At 45.4% G+C, this 20,555-nt stretch overlaps 1 protein-coding gene across 6 annotated transcripts in view; it reads right to left on the bottom strand.

Moving 5' to 3' along the window:
• mepceb (methylphosphate capping enzyme b) overlaps nucleotides 1-20,555 on the bottom strand; it is a 39,603-nt gene that overhangs the window by 3,903 nt on the left and 15,145 nt on the right. The window lies entirely within an intron of this gene.

Consider the following 20,555-nt stretch of genomic DNA (forward strand, 5'->3'; position numbering starts at 1 on the left):
AGTAGAGAGTAGGGGTTAGAGAGTAGAGAGTAGGGGTTAGAGAGTAGAGAGTAGGGGTTAGAGAGTAGAGAGTAGGGGTTAGAGTGTAGAGAGTAGGGGTTAGAGAGTAGAGAGTAGGGGTTAGAGAGTAGAGAGTAGGGGTTAGAGAGTAGAGAGTAGGGGTTAGAGAGTAGAGAGTAGGGGCTAGAGAGTAGAGAGTAGGGGTTAGAGTAGGGGTTAGAGTGTAGAGAGTAGGGGTTAGAGAGTAGAGAGTAGGGGTTAGAGAGTAGAGAGTAGGGGTTAGAGAGTAGAGAGTAGGGGTTAGAGTAGGGGTTAGAGTGTAGAGAGTAGGGGTTAGAGAGTAGAGAGTAGGGGTTAGAGAGTAGAGAGTAGGGGTTAGAGTAGGGGTTAGAGAGTAGAGAGTAGGGGTTAGAGTGTAGAGAGTAGGGGTTAGAGTGTAGAGAGTAGGGGTTAGAGAGTAGAGAGTAGGGGTTAGAGTAGGGGTTAGAGTGTAGAGAGTAGGGATTAGAGAGTAGAGAGTAGGGGTTAGAGAGTAGAGAGTAGGGGTTAGAGTAGGGGTTAGAGAGTAGAGAGTAGGGGTTAGAGTAGGGGTTAGAGTGTAGAGAGTAGGGGTTAGAGAGTAGAGAGTAGGGGTTAGAGTAGGGGTTAGAGTAGGGGTTAGAGAGTAGAGAGTAGGGGTTAGAGAGTAGAGAGTAGGGGTTAGAGAGTAGAGAGTAGGGGTTAGAGAGTAGAGAGTAGGGGTTAGAGAGTAGAGAGTAGGGGTTAGAGAGTAGAGAGTAGGGGTTAGAGTAGGGGTTAGAGTGTAGAGAGTAGGGGTTAGAGAGTAGAGAGTAGGGGTTAGAGAGTAGAGAGTAGGGGTTAGAGTAGGGGTTAGAGAGTAGAGAGTAGGGGTTAGAGTAGGGGTTAGAGTGTAGAGAGTAGGGGTTAGAGAGTAGAGAGTAGGGGTTAGAGTAGGGGTTAGAGTAGGGGTTAGAGAGTAGAGAGTAGGGGTTAGAGAGTAGAGAGTAGGGGTTAGAGTAGGGGTTAGAGAGTAGAGAGTAGGGGTTAGAGTAGGGGTTAGAGTGTAGAGAGTAGGGGTTAGAGAGTAGAGAGTAGGGGTTAGAGAGTAGAGAGTAGGGGTTAGAGAGTAGGGGTTCGAGAGTAGGGGTTAGAGTGTAGAGAGTAGAGAGTAGGAGTTAGAGAGTAGAGAGTAGGGGTTAGAGCGTAGGGGTTAGAGAGTAGGGGTTAGAGTGTAGAGAGTAGGAGTTAGAGAGTAGAGGTTAGAGAGTAGAGAGTAGGGGTTAGAGAGTAGAGAGTAGGAGTTAGAGAGTAGAGAGTAGGGGTTAGAGAGTAGGGGTTAGAGAGTAGAGAGTAGGGGTTAGAGAGTAGGGGTTAGAGAGTAGAGAGTAGGGGTTAGAGAGTAGAGGTTAGAGAGTAGGAGTTAGAGAGTAGAGGTTAGAGAGTAGAGAGTAGGGGTTAGAGAGTAGAGAGTAGGGGTTAGAGAGTAGAGAGTAGGGGTTAGAGAGTAGGGGTTAGAGAGTAGAGAGTAGGGGTTGGAGAGTAGAGAGTAGGGGTTAGAGAGTAGAGAGTAGGGGTTAGAGAGTAGGGGTTAGAGAGTAGAGAGTAGGGGTTAGAGAGTAGAGGTTAGAGAGTAGGGGTTAGAGAGTAGGGGTTAGAGAGTAGAGAGTAGGGGTTAGAGAGTAGAGAGTAGGGATTAGAGAGTAGATAGTAGGGGTTAGAGAGTAGTGAGTAGGGGTTAGAGAGTAGGGGTTAGAGAGTAGTGAGTAGGGGTTAGAGAGTAGGGGTTAGAGAGTAGAGAGTAGGGGTTAGAGAGTAGAGAGTAGGGGTTAGAGAGTAGGGGTTAGAGAGTAGAGAGTAGGGGTTAGAGAGTAGGGGTTAGAGAGTAGAGAGTAGGGGTTAGAGAGTAGAGGTTAGATAGTAGGGGTTAGAGAGTAGGGGTTAGAGAGTAGAGAGTAGGGGTTAGAGAGTAGATAGTAGGGGTTAGAGAGTAGTGAGTAGGGGTTAGAGAGTAGAGGTTAGAGAGTAGGGGTTAGAGAGTAGGGGGTTAGAGAGTAGAGAGTAGGGGTTAGAGAGTAGAGAGTAGGGATTAGAGAGTAGATAGTAGGGGTTAGAGAGTAGTGAGTAGGGGTTAGAGAGTAGGGGTTAGAGAGTAGTGAGTAGGGGTTAGAGAGTAGGGGTTAGAGAGTAGAGAGTAGGGGTTAGAGAGTAGAGAGTAGGGGTTAGGGGTTAGAGAGTAGGGGTTAGAGAGTAGAGAGTAGGGGTTAGAGAGTAGAGAGTAGGGGTTAGAGAGTAGAGAGTCGGGGTTAGAGAGTAGAGAGTAGGGGTTAGAGAGTAGAGAGTAGGGGTTAGAGAGTAGAGAGTAGGGGTTAGAGAGTAGGGGTAAGAGAGTAGAGAGTAGGGTTTAGAGAGTAGGGGTTAGAGTGTAGAGAGTAGGGGCTAGAGAGTAGGGGTTAGAGAGTAGGGTTAGAGAGTAGAGAGTAGGGGTTAGAGTGTAGAGAGTAGGGGTTAGAGTGTAGAGAGTAGGGGTTAGAGAGTAGGGGTTAGAGAGTAGAGAGTAGTGGCTAGAGAGTAGGGGTTAGAGAGCAGAGAGTAGGGGTTAGAGAGTAGGGGTTAGAGAGCTGAGAGTAGGGGTTAGAGAGTAGAGAGTAGGAGTTAGAGAGTAGGGGTTAGAGAGTAGAGAGTAGGGGTTAGAGAGTAGAGAGTTGGGGTTAGAGAGTAGAGAGTAGTGGTTAAGGAGTAGAGAGTAGGGGTTAGAGAGTAGAGAGTGGGGGTTAGAGAGTAAGGGCTAGAGAGTAGAGAGTAGTGGTTGGAGAGTAGGGGTTGGAGAGTAGGGGTTGGAGAGTAGGGGTTAGAGAGTAGAGATTAGGGGTTAGAGAGTAGAGGTTAGAGAGTTGGGGTTGGAGAGTAGGGGTTGGAGAGTAGGGGTTAGAGAGTAGAGAGTAGGGGTTAGAGAGTAGAGAGTAGGGGTTAGAGAGGCGGGGTTGGAGATTAGGGGTTAGAGAGTAGAGAGTAGGGGTTAGAGATTAGGAGTTAGAGTGTAGGAGTTAGAGAGTAGGGGTTAGAGAGTAGTGGTTGGACATTAGGGATTGGAGTGTAGGAGTTAGAGAGTAGGGGTTAGAGACTAGAGAGTAGGGGTTAGAGAGTAGTTGTTGGAGATTAGGGGTTGGAGTGTAGGAGTTAGAGAGTAGGGGTTAGAGAGTAGGGGTTGGAGAGTAGGGGTTGGAGAGTAGAGAGTAGGGGTTAGAGTAGGGGTTAGAGAGTAGAGAGTAGGGGTTAGAGTAGGGGTTAGAGTGTAGAGAGTAGGGGTTAGAGAGTAGAGAGTAGGGGTTAGAGAGTAGAGAGTAGGGGTTAGAGAGTAGGGGTTCGAGAGTAGGGGTTAGAGTGTAGAGAGTAGAGAGTAGGAGTTAGAGAGTAGAGAGTAGGGGTTAGAGCGTAGGGGTTAGAGAGTAGGGGTTAGAGTGTAGAGAGTAGGAGTTAGAGAGTAGAGGTTAGAGAGTAGAGAGTAGGGGTTAGAGAGTAGAGAGTAGGAGTTAGAGAGTAGAGAGTAGGGGTTAGAGAGTAGGGGTTAGAGAGTAGAGAGTAGGGGTTAGAGAGTAGGGGTTAGAGAGTAGAGAGTAGGGGTTAGAGAGTAGAGGTTAGAGAGTAGGAGTTAGAGAGTAGAGGTTAGAGAGTAGAGAGTAGGGGTTAGAGAGTAGAGAGTAGGGGTTAGAGAGTAGAGAGTAGGGGTTAGAGAGTAGGGGTTAGAGAGTAGAGAGTAGGGGTTGGAGAGTAGAGAGTAGGGGTTAGAGAGTAGAGAGTAGGGGTTAGAGAGTAGGGGTTAGAGAGTAGAGAGTAGGGGTTAGAGAGTAGAGGTTAGAGAGTAGGGGTTAGAGAGTAGAGAGTAGGGGTTAGAGAGTAGAGAGTAGGGATTAGAGAGTAGATAGTAGGGGTTAGAGAGTAGTGAGTAGGGGTTAGAGAGTAGGGGTTAGAGAGTAGTGAGTAGGGGTTAGAGAGTAGGGGTTAGAGAGTAGAGAGTAGGGGTTAGAGAGTAGAGAGTAGGGGTTAGAGAGTAGGGGTTAGAGAGTAGAGAGTAGGGGTTAGAGAGTAGGGGTTAGAGAGTAGAGAGTAGGGGTTAGAGAGTAGAGGTTAGATAGTAGGGGTTAGAGAGTAGGGGTTAGAGAGTAGAGAGTAGGGGTTAGAGAGTAGATAGTAGGGGTTAGAGAGTAGTGAGTAGGGGTTAGAGAGTAGAGGTTAGAGAGTAGGGGTTAGAGAGTAGGGGTTAGAGAGTAGAGAGTAGGGGTTAGAGAGTAGAGAGTAGGGATTAGAGAGTAGATAGTAGGGGTTAGAGAGTAGTGAGTAGGGGTTAGAGAGTAGGGGTTAGAGAGTAGAGAGTAGGGGTTAGGGAGTAGAGAGTAGGGGTTAGGGGTTAGAGAGTAGGGGTTAGAGAGTAGAGAGTAGGGGTTAGAGAGTAGAGAGTAGGGGTTAGAGAGTAGAGAGTCGGGGTTAGAGAGTAGAGAGTAGGGGTTAGAGAGTAGAGAGTCGGGGTTAGAGAGTAGAGAGTAGGGGTTAGAGAGTAGAGAGTAGGGGTTAGAGAGTAGAGAGTAGGGGTTAGAGAGTAGGGGTAAGAGAGTAGAGAGTAGGGTTTAGAGAGTAGGGGTTAGAGTGTAGAGAGTAGGGGCTAGAGAGTAGGGGTTAGAGAGTAGGGGTTAGAGAGTAGAGAGTAGGGGTTAGAGTGTAGAGAGTAGGGGTTAGAGTGTAGAGAGTAGGGGTTAGAGAGTAGGGGTTAGAGAGTAGAGAGTAGTGGCTAGAGAGTAGGGGTTAGAGAGCAGAGAGTAGGGGTTAGAGAGTAGGGGTTAGAGAGCAGAGAGTAGGGGTTAGAGAGTAGAGAGTAGGAGTTAGAGAGTAGGGGTTAGAGAGTAGAGAGTAGGGGTTAGAGAGTAGAGAGTTGGGGTTAGAGAGTAGAGAGTAGTGGTTAAGGAGTAGAGAGTAGGGGTTAGAGAGTAGAGAGTGGGGGTTAGAGAGTAAGGGCTAGAGAGTAGAGAGTAGTGGTTGGAGAGTAGGGGTTGGAGAGTAGGGGTTGGAGAGTAGGGGTTAGAGAGTAGAGATTAGGGGTTAGAGAGTAGAGGTTAGAGAGTTGGGGTTGGAGAGTAGGGGTTGGAGAGTAGGGGTTAGAGAGTAGAGAGTAGGGGTTAGAGAGTAGAGAGCAGGGGTTAGAGAGTAGGGGTTGGAGATTAGGGGTTAGAGAGTAGAGAGTAGGGGTTAGAGATTAGGGGTTGGAGTGTAGGAGTTAGAGAGTAGAGAGTAGGGGTTAGAGAGGCGGGGTTGGAGATTAGGGGTTAGAGAGTAGAGAGTAGGGGTTAGAGATTAGGAGTTAGAGTGTAGGAGTTAGAGAGTAGGGGTTAGAGAGTAGTGGTTGGACATTAGGGATTGGAGTGTAGGAGTTAGAGAGTAGGGGTTAGAGACTAGAGAGTAGGGGTTAGAGAGTAGTTGTTGGAGATTAGGGGTTGGAGTGTAGGAGTTAGAGAGTAGGGGTTAGAGAGTAGGGGTTGGAGAGTAGGGGTTGGAGAGTAGAGAGTAGGGGTTAGAGAGTAGAGAGTAGGGGTTAGAGTGTAGAGAGTAAGGGTTAGGGAGTAGGGGTTAGAGAGTAGAGAGTAGGGGTTAGAGAGTAGAGAGTAGGGGTTAGAGAGTAGAGAGTAGGGGTTAGAGAGTAGAGAGTAGGGGTTAGAGAGTAGAGAGTAGGGGTTAGAGTAGGGGTTAGAGAGTAGGGGTTAGAGAGTAGAGAGTAAGGGTTAGGGAGTAGGGGTTAGAGAGTAGAGAGTAGGGGTTAGAGAGTAGAGAGTAGGGGTTAGAGAGTAGAGAGTAGGGGTTAGAGAGTAGAGAGTAGGGGTTAGAGAGTAGGGAGTAGAGAGTAGGGGTTAGAGAGTAGGGGTTAGAGAGTAGTGGTTGGACATTAGGGGTTAGAGAGTAGAGAGTAGGGGTTAGAGAGTAGAGAGTAACGGTTAGAGAGTAGGGGTTAGAGGAGTAGAGAGTAGGGGTTAGAGAGTAGGGGTTGGAGAGTAGGGGTTGGAGTGTAGGAGTTAGAGAGTAGGGGTTAGAGAGTAGGGGTTGGAGTGTAGGGGTTGGAGTGTAGGAGTTAGAGAGTAGGGGTTAGAGAGTAGTGGTTGGAGATTAGGGGTTAGAGAGTAGAGAGTAACGGTTAGAGAGTAGGGGTTAGAGAGTAGAGAGTAGGGGTTAGAGAGTAGAGAGTAGGGGTTAGAGAGTAGGGGTTAGAGTGTAGAGAGTAGGGGTTAGAGAGTAGAGAGTAGGGGTTAGAGAGTAGGGGTTGGAGTGTAGGAGTTAGATAGTAGGGGTTAGAGAGTAGGGGTTAGAGAGTAGGGGTTGGAGAGTAGGGGTTGGAGAGTAGAGAGTAGGGGTTAGAGAGTAGAGAGTAGGGGTTAGAGAGTAGGGAGTAGAGAGTAGGGGTTAGAGAGTAGGGGTTAGAGAGTAGTGGTTGGACATTAGGGGTTAGAGAGTAGAGAGTAACGGTTAGAGAGTAGGGGTTAGAGGAGTAGAGAGTAGGGGTTAGAGAGTAGGGGTTGGAGAGTACGGGTTAGAGAATAGAGAGTAACGGTTAGAGAGTAGGGGTTAGAGAGTAGAGAGTAGGGGTTAGAGAGTAGAGATTAGGGGTTAGAGAGTAGGGGTTAGAGTGTAGAGAGTAGGGGTTAGAGAGTAGGGGTTAGAGAGTAGAGAGTAGGGGTTAGAGAGTAGGGGTTGGAGTGTAGGAGTTAGATAGTAGGGGTTAGAGAGTAGGGGTTAGAGAGTAGGGGTTGGAGAGTAGGGGTTGGAGAGTAGGGGTTGGAGAGTAGGGGTTAGAGAGTAGAGATTAGGGGTTAGAGAGTAGAGGTTAGAGAGTAGAGAGTAGGGGTTAGAGAGTAGAGGTTAGAGAGTAGAGGTTAGAGAGTAGAGGTTAGAGAGTAGGGGTTGGAGAGTAGGGGTTAGAGAGTAGGGGTTAGAGAGTTGGGGTTGGAGAGTAGGGGTTAGAGAGTAGGGGTTAGAGAGTAGGGGTTAGAGAGTAGGGGTTAGAGAGTAGAGAGTAGGGGTTAGAGAGTAGGGGTTAGAGAGTAGAGAGTAGGGGTTAGAGAGTAGGGGTTAGAGAGTAGGGGTTAGAGAATAGTGGTTAGAGAGTAGAGAGTAGGGGTTAGAGAGTAGGGGTTAGAGAGTAGGGGTTAGAGAGTAGGGGTCAGGAGGTAGATTTGGGATAGGGTGTCAGTATATATCAGAGAAGTAAACAGACTTGATGGAAATAAACATTACAGAGCTCTGTAACACTATCTGATTGAGAGAGATAGAGGCAGTAACGCAGAAGAAAAACTCTAACTTTATGTTTGTCTAGAGTGAAATTAACGAGATGAAATTAGTCAAATGGTACAATTGAAGATCAATACAGGAGGAAAGGATTGACAGAGTTAAAAGACCTGTCCAGATAGCTACATTCATATTGTCAATTAGCCTACTGGCTAGCTCCAACTGTTTTACTGGTAGTAACCATCGCAACGTGGCCACTGAGGCGGCTAGCAGCGCTAGCAGAGACAGAGACTCAGAGAAAGGAAGAATCACCGTCAACAACAGAGTTCAGAGGGAGAACCCAGTTTGCTGACTGCTCACACAACAGGACTGTTACAAACCTGATATTTGACACAGACCACACTACTGTAACCAGGCATTCCAGCCAGGGCAGTGGGGCTGCACTCAGCTGTGTTGTGCAGGACTTCCCCACCCTGGGTTAGATGGAGGAAACCAAAAACGACAGCACCCCGACCTCTCCCCTCAGCACCCCGACCTCTCCCCTCAGCACCCCGACCTCTCCCCTCAGCACCCCGACCTCTCCCCTCAGCACCCCGACCTCTACCGGCAGCAACCCAGACCCACACAACAGGTCTGTCCTCCCCCATGCCTGCCTACCAACACCAGAGTCATGACCACCTCCAGACTGCTGAGAGACAGGCTGGCTCTGTTAGAGGTATGGGTTACTGAGCTGAAGGAGCAGCCCCCCCTCCATGTACACAGACCCTGTGTACCCCAACCACAGACACCCCTCCATGTACACAGACCCTGTGTACCCCAACCACAGACACCCCTCCATGTACACAGACCCTGTGTACCCCAACCAGACACCCCTCCATGTACACAGACCCTGTGTACCCCAACCACAGACACCCCTCCATGTACACAGACCCTGTGTACCCCAACCACAGACACCCCTCCATGTACACAGACCCTGTGTACCCCAACCACAGACACCCCTCCATGTACACAGACCCTGTGTACCCCAACCACAGACACCCCTCCATGTACACAGACCCTGTGTACCCCAACCACAGACACCCCTCCATGTACACAGACCCTGTGTACCCCAACCAGACACCCCTCCATGTACACAGACCCTGTGTACCCCAACCACAGACACCCCTCCATGTACACAGACCCTGTGTACCCCAACCACAGACACCCCTCCATGTACACAGACCCTGTGTACCCCAACCACAGACACCCCTCCATGTACACAGACCCTGTGTACCCCAACCACAGACACCCCTCCATGTACACAGACCCTGTGTACCCCAACCAGACACCCCTCCATGTACACAGACCCTGTGTACCCCAACCACAGACACCCCTCCATGTACACAGACCCTGTGTACCCCAACCACAGACACCCCTCCATGTACACAGACCCTGTGTACCCCAACCACAGATCGTAAACCCACTGATGTGACCATCCTCATTGATTCAAATGGGAAATTCATAGAGGAAAAACTATTCTCCCGCCACGAGGTGTCCCAAAAAACACAGGATGCACTCCACATCCTGTCCCAGCCTGACTTTGGCACAGCAGGCCACATTATTATTCACACCGGCACCAACAACCTGCGAGAGGAGCAGGAGAGAGGAGGCATCCTGGTCAACAGAGTAGCAGAGAGGGCCTCTGGGCGGTTCCCCAACTCCCACATCACCGTCTCCACTCTGCTGCCCTGCAAAGACTTTCATCCCCATTCAGAATGTCAACGCTGACATCACCAGAGGGTGTGGCCTACTCCCGAACGTACACGTTGCTCACCACCCAACAATCACCCCAGAGCATCTGCACGACCACTCCCACCTGAGGAAGGAGACAGTAGGGATGTTTGCCAAGTCTCTAAAGGACGTGGCACTTGGTAGACAAACACCACCACCTCTACCAGACTGGACCGGGCCCAGTCTACTACCCCACACCAGACCCCCACCTCTACCAGACTGGCCTGGGCCCAGTCTACTACCCCACACCAGACCCCCACCTCTACCAGACTGGACCGGGCCCAGTCTACTACCCCACACCAGACCCCCACCTCTACCAGACTGGACCGGGCCCAGTCTACTACCCCACACCAGACCCCCACCTCTACCAGACTGGACCGGGCCCAGTCTACTACCCCACACCAGACCCCCACCTCTACCAGACTGGCCCGGGCCCAGTCTACTACCCCACACCAGACCTCTACCAGACTGGACAAAATACAGTAACTACTGAGTTGTTCAGAGAGATAAACAGCACAGTCCAAAATACAGTAACTACTGAGTTGTTCAGAGAGATAAACAGCACAGTCCAAAATACAGTAACTACTGAGTTGTTCAGAGAGAGAGATAAACAAGACAGTCCAAAATACAGTAACTACTGAGTTGTTCAGAGAGATAAAGATAAACACGACAGTCCAAAATACAGTAACTACTGAGCTGTTCAGAGAGATAAACAGCACAGTCCAAAATACAGTAACTACTGAGTTGTTCAGAGAGAGAGATAAACAAGACAGTCCAAAATACAGTAACTACCGAGTTGTTCATAGAGATAAACAAGACAGTCCAAAATACAGTAACTACTGAGTTGTTCAGAGAGATAGAGATAAACAAGACAGTCCAAAATACAGTAACTACTGAGCTGTTCAGAGAGATAAACAAACAGTCTAAAATACAGTAACTACTGAGTTGTTCAGCGAGATAAACAAGACAGTCCAAAATACAGTAACTACTGAGTTGTTCAGAGAGATAAACAAGACAGTCCAAAATACAGTAACTACTGAGTTGTTCAGAGAGATAAACAAGACAGTCCAAAATACAGTAACTACTGAGTTATTCAGAGTGCAATAAAGAGGACAGCCCTAAATACAGTAACTCCTAACTACTGAGTTGTTTCTACAGGACAGTAGAAATAATGTATTTTAGCACAATAGCTGTGTCTGTGTTTAGTGCAGATGTATTGGAGGAGCTGTTGAATCTCACTCAATCCTCCTGTCCTCTGAGGACCTCCCCTCAGCTGCGCTGCTCCTGCTGTTGGGCCCTGTGGAGTGGAGGGGAGCCAGTTCTGGGCCCTGGGTTGTCCTCTCTGGTCTGGTGTGGGGTAGTAGGCTGGGGCCGGTCCAGCCTGATGGAGGTGGCAAAGCTCAGGTGGTGGGTGGGGCCTGTGCACTGGGTCTTACTCTCTAGCCCCTACTCTCTACTCTCTAACCCCTACTCTCTAACCCCTACTCTCTACTCTCTAACCCCTACTCTCTACTCTCTAACCCCTACTCTCTAGCCCCTACTCTCTACTCTCTACACTCTAACCCCTACTCTCTACTCTCTACTCTCTAACCCCTACTCTCTACTCTCTAACCCCTACTCTCTACTCTCTACTCTCTAACCCCTACTCTCTACTCTTTAACCCCTACTCTCTAGCCCATACTCTCTACTCTCTACACTCTAACCCCTACTCTCTACTCTCTAGCCCCTACTCTCTACTCTCTAGCCCCTACTCTCTACTCTCTAGCCCCTACTCTCTACTCTCTAGCCCCTACTCTCTACTCTACTCCCTAACCCCTACTCTCTACTCTCTACTCCCTAACCCCTACTCTCTACTCTCTAGCCCCCTACTCTCTAGTCCCTACTCTCTACTCTCTAGCCCCTACTCTCTACTCTCTAGCCCCTACTCTCTACTCTCTAACCTCTACTCTCTAACCCCTACTCTCTAGCCCCTACTCTCTACTCTCTAGCCCCTACTCTCTACTCTCTAGCCCCTACTCTCTACTCTCTAACCCCTACTCTCTACTCTCTAGCCCCTACTCTCTAGCCCCTACTCTCTACTCTCTAACCCCTACTCTCTACTCTCTAACCACTACTCTCTACTCTCTAACCTCTACTCTCTAGCCCCTACTCTCTACTCCCTACTCTCTACTCTCTAGCCCCTACTCTCTACTCTCTAGCCCCTACTCTCTACTCTCTAGCCCCTACTCTCTACACTCTAGCCCCTACTCTCTACACTCTAGCCCCTACTCTCTACACTCTAGCCCCTACTCTCTACTCTCTAGCCCCTACTCTCTACTCTCTAGCCTCTACTCTCTAGCCCCTACTCTCTACTCTCTAACCCCTACTCTCTACTCCCTAACCCCTACTCTCTAGCCCCTACTCTCTAACCCCTACTCTCTACTCTCTAACCACTACTCTCTACTCTCTAACCCCTACTCTCTACTCTCTAGCCCCTACTCTCTACTCTCTAACCCCTACTCTCTACTCTCTAACCCCTACTCTCTAGCTCCTACTCTCTACCCCCTAATCTCTAGCTCCTACTCTCTACTCTCTAGCCCCTAATCTCTACTCTCTAGCCCCTACTCTCTAGCCCCTAATCTCTAGCCCCTACTCTCTAGCCCCTACTCTCTAGCCCCTACTCTCTAGTCCCTAATCTCTAGCTCCTACTCTCTAGTCCCTAATCTCTAACCACTACTCTCTAGCCCCTACTCTCTAGCCCCTAATCTCTAGCTCCTACTCTCTAGCCCCTACTCTCTAGCTCCTACTCTCTAGCCCCTAATCTCTAGCTCCTACTCTCTAGCCCCTAATCTCTAGCTCCTACTCTCTAGCCCCTAATCTCTAGCCCCTACTCTCTAGCTCCTACTCTCTAGCCCCTAATCTCTAGCTCCTACTCTCTACTCTCTAGCTCCTACTCTCTACTCTCTAGCCCCTAATCTCTAGCTCCTACTCTCTACTCTCTAGACCCTACTCTCTAACCCCTACTCTCTACTCTCTAACCCCTACTCTCTACTCTCTAGCCCCTACTCTCTACTCTCTAACCCCTACTCTCTACTCTCTAACCCCTACTCTCTAGCTCCTACTCTCTACCCCCTAATCTCTAGCTCCTACTCTCTACTCTCTAGCCCCTAATCTCTACTCTCTAGCCCCTACTCTCTAGCCCCTAATCTCTAGCCCCTACTCTCTAGCCCCTACTCTCTAGCCCCTACTCTCTAGCCCCTACTCTCTAGTCCCTAATCTCTAGCTCCTACTCTCTAGTCCCTAATCTCTAACCACTACTCTCTAGCCCCTACTCTCTAGCCCCTACTCTCTAGCCCCTAATCTCTAGCTCCTACTCTCTAGCCCCTACTCTCTAGCCCCTACTCTCTACCCCCTACTCTCTACCCCCTACTCTCTAGCTCCTACTCTCTAGCCCCTAATCTCTAGCTCCTACTCTCTAGCCCCTAATCTCTAGCTCCTACTCTCTACTCTCTAGCCCCTAATCTCTAGCTCCTACTCTCTACTCTCTAACTCCTACTCTTTAGCCCCTAATCTCTAGCCACTAATCTCTAGCTCCTACTCTCTAGCCCCTAATCTCTAGCTCCTACTCTCTACTCTCTAGCTCCTACTCTCTACTCTCTAGCCCCTAATCTCTAGCTCCTACTCTCTACTCTCTAGACCCTACTCTCTAGACCCTACTCTCTAACCCCTACTCCTGTTGATCACTCAGCAGCACTCAGCTGATCACTCAGCAGTTAGTATATTTTGGACTGTCCTGTTGATCACTCTTAACAACTCAGTAGTTACTGTCTTTCTCACTGCTATTCTTTCTTTCTGCAACATGAAATCACTATCAGTTAACATGTGGAACATCCAGGGCCTAAACTCATCAACCTTTGGACTGAAGAGTTCAGCACTGGAGTTTACGAGAAAATGGTCAAGATGTTGACGTCATCATTCTGCAGGAGGTGTACGGCTGACTCTGCAACATGAAATCACTATCAGTTAACATGTGGAACATCCAGGGCCTAAACTCATCAACCTTTGGACTGAAGAGTTCAGCACTGGAGTTTACGAGAAAATGGTCAAGATGTTGACGTCATCATTCTGCAGGAGGTGTACGGCTGACGCTGTCACTCACTGTCCCACAGGCTACAGAGAGGAACTATCACAGAAATACAGCTCTGTCAATAAAAACATCTGATCACAGCCGAATTACGTTGTTCCTCAAAAGAACAGACATGGAAACAACCACACATTCACAGCCCAGTCAGCTGTACAACATCAGACATTCATACAGATGGGCCCAAAACAGCACAGAGAAATACCAGAAAGCAACCTGGAACCAAAATATCCAAACAGTCTTAGATAACTTTTTAGATAGCACATTCACTCAGTCAAGAAGGCATCAATCAGTACAAAACATCAACTATATATTCAGGCAAACGGCAAAAGAAGCACGATTGAAATTGAGCAAAAACAAACCAGAGTCATGTTGGACACCGAAAAAGATGGCAGTACTTTAGAGATCTAACACCCTCATGTAAATACTGATGGCAGTACTTTAGAGATCTCCTAACACCCTCATGTAAATACTGATGGCAGTACTTTAGAGATCTAACACCCTCATGTAAATACTGATGGCAGTACTTTAGAGATCTAACACCCTCATGTAAATACTGATGGCAGTACTTTAGAGATCTCCTAATACCCTCATGTAAATACTGATGGCAGTACTTTAGAGATCTCCTAACACCCTCATGTAAATACTGATGGCAGTACTTTAGAGATCTAACACCCTCATGTAAATACTGATGGCAGTACTTTAGAGATCTCCTAACACCCTCATGTAAATACTGATGGCAGTACTTTAGAGATCTAACACCCTCATGTAAATACTGATGGCAGTACTTTAGAGATCTCCTAACACCCTCATGTAAATACTGATGGCAGTACTTTAGAGATCTAACACCCTCATGTAAATACTGATGGCAGTACTTTAGAGATCTAACACCCTCATGTAAATACTGATGGCAGTACTTTAGAGATCTCCTAATACCCTCATGTAAATACTGATGGCAGTACTTTAGAGATCTCCTAACACCCTCATGTAAATACTGATGGCAGTACTTTAGAGATCTAACACCCTCATGTAAATACTGATGGCAGTACTTTAGAGATCTCCTAATACCCTCATGTAAATACTGATGGCAGTACTTTAGAGATCTAACACCCTCATGTAAATACTGATGCCAGTACTTTAGAGATCTAACACCCTCATGTAAATACTGATGGCAGTACTTTAGAGATCTCCTAATACCCTCATGTAAATACTGATGGCAGTACTTTAGAGATCTCCTAATACCCTCATGTAAATACTGATGGCAGTACTTTAGAGATCTCCTAATACCCTCATGTAAATACTGATGGCAGTACTTTAGAGATCTCCTAATACCCTCATGTAAATACTGATGGCAGTACTTTAGAGATCTAACACCCTCATGTAAATACTGATGGCAGTACTTTAGAGATCTCCTAACACCCTCATGTAAATACTGATGGCAGTACTTTAGAGATCTCCTAACACCCTCATGTAAATACTGATGGCAGTACTTTAGAGATCTAACACCCTCATGTAAATACTGATGGCAGTACTTTAGAGATCTCCTAACACCCTCATGTAAATACTGATGGCAGTACTTTAGAGATCTAACACCCTCATGTAAATACTGATGGCAGTACTTTAGAGATCTCCTAACACCCTCATGTAAATACTGATGGCAGTACTTTAGAGATCTAACACCCTCATGTAAATACTGATGGCAGTACTTTAGAGATCTCCTAACACCCTCATGTAAATACTGATGGCAGTACTTTAGAGATCTAACACCCTCATGTAAATACTGATGGCAGTACTTTAGAGATCTAACACCCTCATGTAAATACTGATGGCAGTACTTTAGAGATCTCCTAATACCCTCATGTAAATACTGATGGCAGTACTTTAGAGATCTCCTAATACCCTCATGTAAATACTGATGGCAGTACTTTAGAGATCTCCTAATACCCTCATGTAAATACTGATGGCAGTACTTTAGAGATCTCCTAATACCCTCATGTAAATACTGATGGCAGTACTTTAGAGATCTCATAATACCCTCATGTAAATACTGATGGCAGTACTTTAGAGATCTCCTAATACCCTCATGTAAATACTGATGGCAGTACTTTAGAGATCTCCTAATACCCTCATGTAAATACTGATGGCAGTACTTTAGAGATCTCCTAATACCCTCATGTAAATACTGATGGCAGTACTTTAGAGATCTCCTAATACCCTCATGTAAATACTGATGGCAGTACTTTAGAGATCTCCTAATACCCTCATGTAAATACTGATGGCAGTACTTTAGAGATCTCCTAATACCCTCATGTAAATACTGATGGCAGTACTTTAGAGATCTCCTAATACCCTCATGTAAATACTGATGGCAGTACTTTAGAGATCTCCTAATACCCTCATGTAAATACTGATGGCAGTACTTTAGAGATCTCCTAATACCCTCATGTAAATACTGATGGCAGTACTTTAGAGATCTCCTAATACCCTCATGTAAATACTGATGGCAGTACTTTAGAGATCTCCTAATACCCTCATGTAAATACTGATGGGAGTACTTTAGAGATCTCCTAATACCCTCATGTAAATACTGATGGCAGTACTTTAGAGATCTCCTAATACCCTCATGTAAAAACTGATGGCAGTACTTTAGAGATCTCCTAATACCCTCATGTAAATACTGATGGCAGTACTTTAGAGATCTCCTAATACCCTCATGTAAATACTGATGGCAGTACTTTAGAGATCTCCTAATACCCTCATGTAAATACTGATGGCAGTACTTTAGAGATCTCCTAATACCCTCATGTAAATACTGATGGCAGTACTTTAGAGATCTCCTAATACCCTCATGTAAATACTGATGGCAGTACTTTAGAGATCTCCTAATACCCTCATGTAAATACTGATGGCAGTACTTTAGAGATCTCCTAATACCCTCATGTAAATACTGATGGCAGTACTTTAGAGATCTCCTAATACCCTCATGTAAATACTGATGGCAGTACTTTAGAGATCTCCTAATACCCTCATGTAAATACTGATGGCAGTACTTTAGAGATCTCCTAATACCCTCATGTAAATACTGATGGCAGTACTTTAGAGATCTCCTAATACCCTCATGTAAATACTGATGGCAGTACTTTAGAGATCTCCTAATACCCTCATGTAAATACTGATGGCAGTACTTTAGAGATCTCCTAATACCCTCATGTAAATACTGATGGCAGTACTTTAGAGATCTCCTAATACCCTCATGTAAATACTGATGGCAGTACTTTAGAGATCTCCTAATACCCTCATGTAAATACTGATGGCAGTACTTTAGAGATCTCCTAATACCCTCATGTAAATACTGATGGCAGTACTTTAGAGATCTCCTAATACCCTCATGTAAATACTGATGGCAGTACTTTAGAGATCTCCTAATACCCTCATGTAAATACTGATGGCAGTACTTTAGAGATCTCCTAATACCCTCATGTAAATACTGATGGCAGTACTTTAGAGATCTCCTAATACCCTCATGTAAATACTGATGGCAGTACTTTAGAGATCTCCTAATACCCTCATGTAAATACTGATGGCAGTACTTTAGAGATCTCCTAATACCCTCATGTAAATACTGATGGCAGTACTTTAGAGATCTCCTAATACCCTCATGTAAATACTGATGGCAGTACTTTAGAGATCTCCTAATACCCTCATGTAAATACTGATGGGAGTACTTTAGAGATCTCCTAATACCCTCATGTAAAAACTGATGGCAGTACTTTAGAGATCTCCTAATACCCTCATGTAAAAACTGATGGCAGTACTTTAGAGATCTCCTAATACCCTCATGTAAATACTGATGGCAGTACTTTAGAGATCTCCTAATACCCTCATGTAAATACTGATGGCAGTACTTTAGAGATCTCCTAATACCCTCATGTAAATACTGATGGCAGTACTTTAGAGATCTCCTAACACCCTCATGTAAATACTGATGGCAGTACTTTAGAGATCTCCTAATACCCTCATGTAAATACTGATGGCAGTACTTTAGAGATCTCCTAATACCCTCATGTAAATACTGATGGCAGTACTTTAGAGATCTCCTAATACCCTCATGTAAATACTGATGGCAGTACTTTAGAGATCTCCTAATACCCTCATGTAAATACTGATGGCAGTACTTTAGAGATCTCCTAATACCCTCATGTAAATACTGATGGCAGTACTTTAGAGATCTCCTAATACCCTCATGTAAATACTGATGGCAGTACTTTAGAGATCTCCTAATACCCTCATGTAAATACTGATGGCAGTACTTTAGAGATCTCCTAACACCCTCATGTAAATACTGATGGCAGTACTTTAGAGATCTAACACCCTCGTGTAAATACTGATGGCAGTACTTTAGAGATCTCCTAATACCCTCATGTAAATACTGATGGCAGTACTTTAGAGATCTCCTAATACCCTCATGTAAATACTGATGGCAGTACTTTAGAGATCTAACACCCTCGTGTAAATACTGATGGCAGTACTTTAGAGATCTCCTAACACCCTCATGTAAATACTGATGGCAGTACTTTAGAGATCTAACACCCTCATGTAAATACTGATGGCAGTACTTTAGAGATCTCCTAATACCCTCATGTAAATACTGATGGCAGTACTTTAGAGATCTCCTAACACCCTCATGTAAATACTGATGGCAGTACTTTAGAGATCTCCTAATACCCTCATGTAAATACTGATGGCAGTACTTTAGAGATCTCCTAACACCCTCATGTAAATACTGATGGCAGTACTTTAGAGATCTCCTAATACCCTCATGTAAATACTGATGGCAGTACTTTAGAGATCTCCTAATACCCTCATGTAAATACTGATGGCAGTACTTTAGAGATCTCCTAATACCCTCATGTAAATACTGATGGCAGTACTTTAGAGATCTCCTAATACCCTCATGTAAATACTGATGGCAGTACTTTAGAGATCTCCTAATACCCTCATGTAAATACTGATGGCAGTACTTTAGAGATCTCCTAATACCCTCATGTAAATACTGATGGCAGTACTTTAGAGATCTCCTAATACCCTCATGTAAATACTGATGGCAGTACTTTAGAGATCTCCTAATACCCTCATGTAAATACTGATGGCAGTACTTTAGAGATCTCCTAATACCCTCATGTAAATACTGATGGCAGTACTTTAGAGATCTCCTAATACCCTCATGTAAATACTGATGGCAGTACTTTAGAGATCTCCTAATACCCTCATGTAAATACTGATGGCAGTACTTTAGAGATCTCCTAACACCCTCATGTAAATACTGATGGCAGTACTTTAGAGATCTCCTAATACCCTCATGTAAATACTGATGGCAGTACTTTAGAGATCTCCTAATACCCTCATGTAAATACTGATGGCAGTACTTTAGAGATCTCCTAACACCCTCATGTAAATACTGATGGCAGTACTTTAGAGATCTCCTAATACCCTCATGTAAATACTGATGGCAGTACTTTAGAGATCTCCTAATACCCTCATGTAAATACTGATGGCAGTACTTTAGAGATCTCCTAATACCCTCATGTAAATACTGATGGCAGTACTTTAGAGATCTCCTAATACCCTCATGTAAATACTGATGGCAGTACTTTAGAGATCTCCTAATACCCTCATGTAAATACTGATGGCAGTACTTTAGAGATCTCCTAACACCCTCATGTAAATACTGATGGCAGTACTTTAGAGATCTCCTAACACCCTCATGTAAATACTGATGGCAGTACTTTAGAGATCTCCTAATACCCTCATGTAAATACTGATGGCAGTACTTTAGAGATCTCCTAATACCCTCATGTAAATACTGATGGCAGTACTTTAGAGATCTCCTAACACCCATTACATTACATTACATTTAAGTCATTTAGCAGACGCTCTTATCCAGAGCGACTTACAAATTGGTGCAATCACCTTATGACATCCAGTGGGACAGTCACTTAACAATAGTGCATCTAAAACTTAGGGGGGGTGGGGTGAGAGGGATAACTTAACCTATCCTAGGTATTCCTTAAAGAGGTGGGGTTTCAGGTGTCTCCGGAAGGTGGTGATTGACTCCGCTGTCCTGGCGTCGTGAGGGAGTTTGTTCCACCATTGGGGGGCCACCCTCATGTAAATACTGATGGCAGTACTTTAGAGATCTCCTAATACCCTCATGTAAATACTGATGGCAGTACTTTAGAGATCTCCTAATACCCTCATGTAAATACTGATGGCAGTACTTTAGAGATCTCCTAATACCCTCATGTAAATACTGATGGCAGTACTTTAGAGATCTCCTAATACCCTCATGTAAATACTGATGGCAGTACTTTAGAGATCTCCTAATACCCTCATGTAAATACTGATGGCAGTACTTTAGAGATCTCCTAATACCCTCATGTAAATACTGATGGCAGTACTTTAGAGATCTCCTAACACCCTCATGTAAATACTGATGGCAGTACTTTAGAGATCTCCTAATACCCTCATGTAAATACTGATGGCAGTACTTTAGAGATCTCCTAACACCCTCATGTAAATACTGATGGCAGTACTTTAGAGATCTCCTAATACCCTCATGTAAATACTGATGGCAGTACTTTAGAGATCTCCTAATACCCTCATGTAAATACTGATGGCAGTACTTTAGAGATCTCCTAATACCCTCATGTAAATACTGATGGCAGTACTTTAGAGATCTCCTAATACCCTCATGTAAATACTGATGGCAGTACTTTAGAGATCTCCTAATACCCTCATGTAAATACTGATGGCAGTACTTTAGAGATCTCCTAATACCCTCATGTAAATACTGATGGCAGTACTTTAGAGATCTCCTAACACCCTCATGTAAATACTGATGGCAGTACTTTAGAGATCTCCTAATACCCTCATGTAAATACTGATGGCAGTACTTTAGAGATCTCCTAATACCCTCATGTAAATACTGATGGCAGTACTTTAGAGATCTCCTAACACCCTCATGTAAATACTGATGGCAGTACTTTAGAGATCTCCTAATACCCGCATACACTTACATTTCTGTCTTAATATATTGACTTGAAGTACAGTTTAATGTAAAGATCATCTACATTTTGAAACGTCCCACATTATTGGAAGGTCGACTTCTTTAAGCCTAACACGTGGTATTCACAGAAGGCCACATCAACTAGCAAACGAACAGCAAGTCCTCCCGAATCCCTCCACCAAGACATGGATAAACACGCCCAGAGAAATGGGTAAATCTGAAGGATCTATTTGAGCAAATGGGAAAAGATTTATTTATCTATTTGAGATGGACGTGATTTTGTTGGATGTGGCATCCGATGTCTCCACGATAAAAACAACAACTACCGAGCTAAAG

This window comes from Oncorhynchus gorbuscha, linkage group LG25 (genome assembly GCF_021184085.1).
Source record: "Oncorhynchus gorbuscha isolate QuinsamMale2020 ecotype Even-year linkage group LG25, OgorEven_v1.0, whole genome shotgun sequence".
Lineage (NCBI taxonomy): Eukaryota > Metazoa > Chordata > Actinopteri > Salmoniformes > Salmonidae > Oncorhynchus > Oncorhynchus gorbuscha.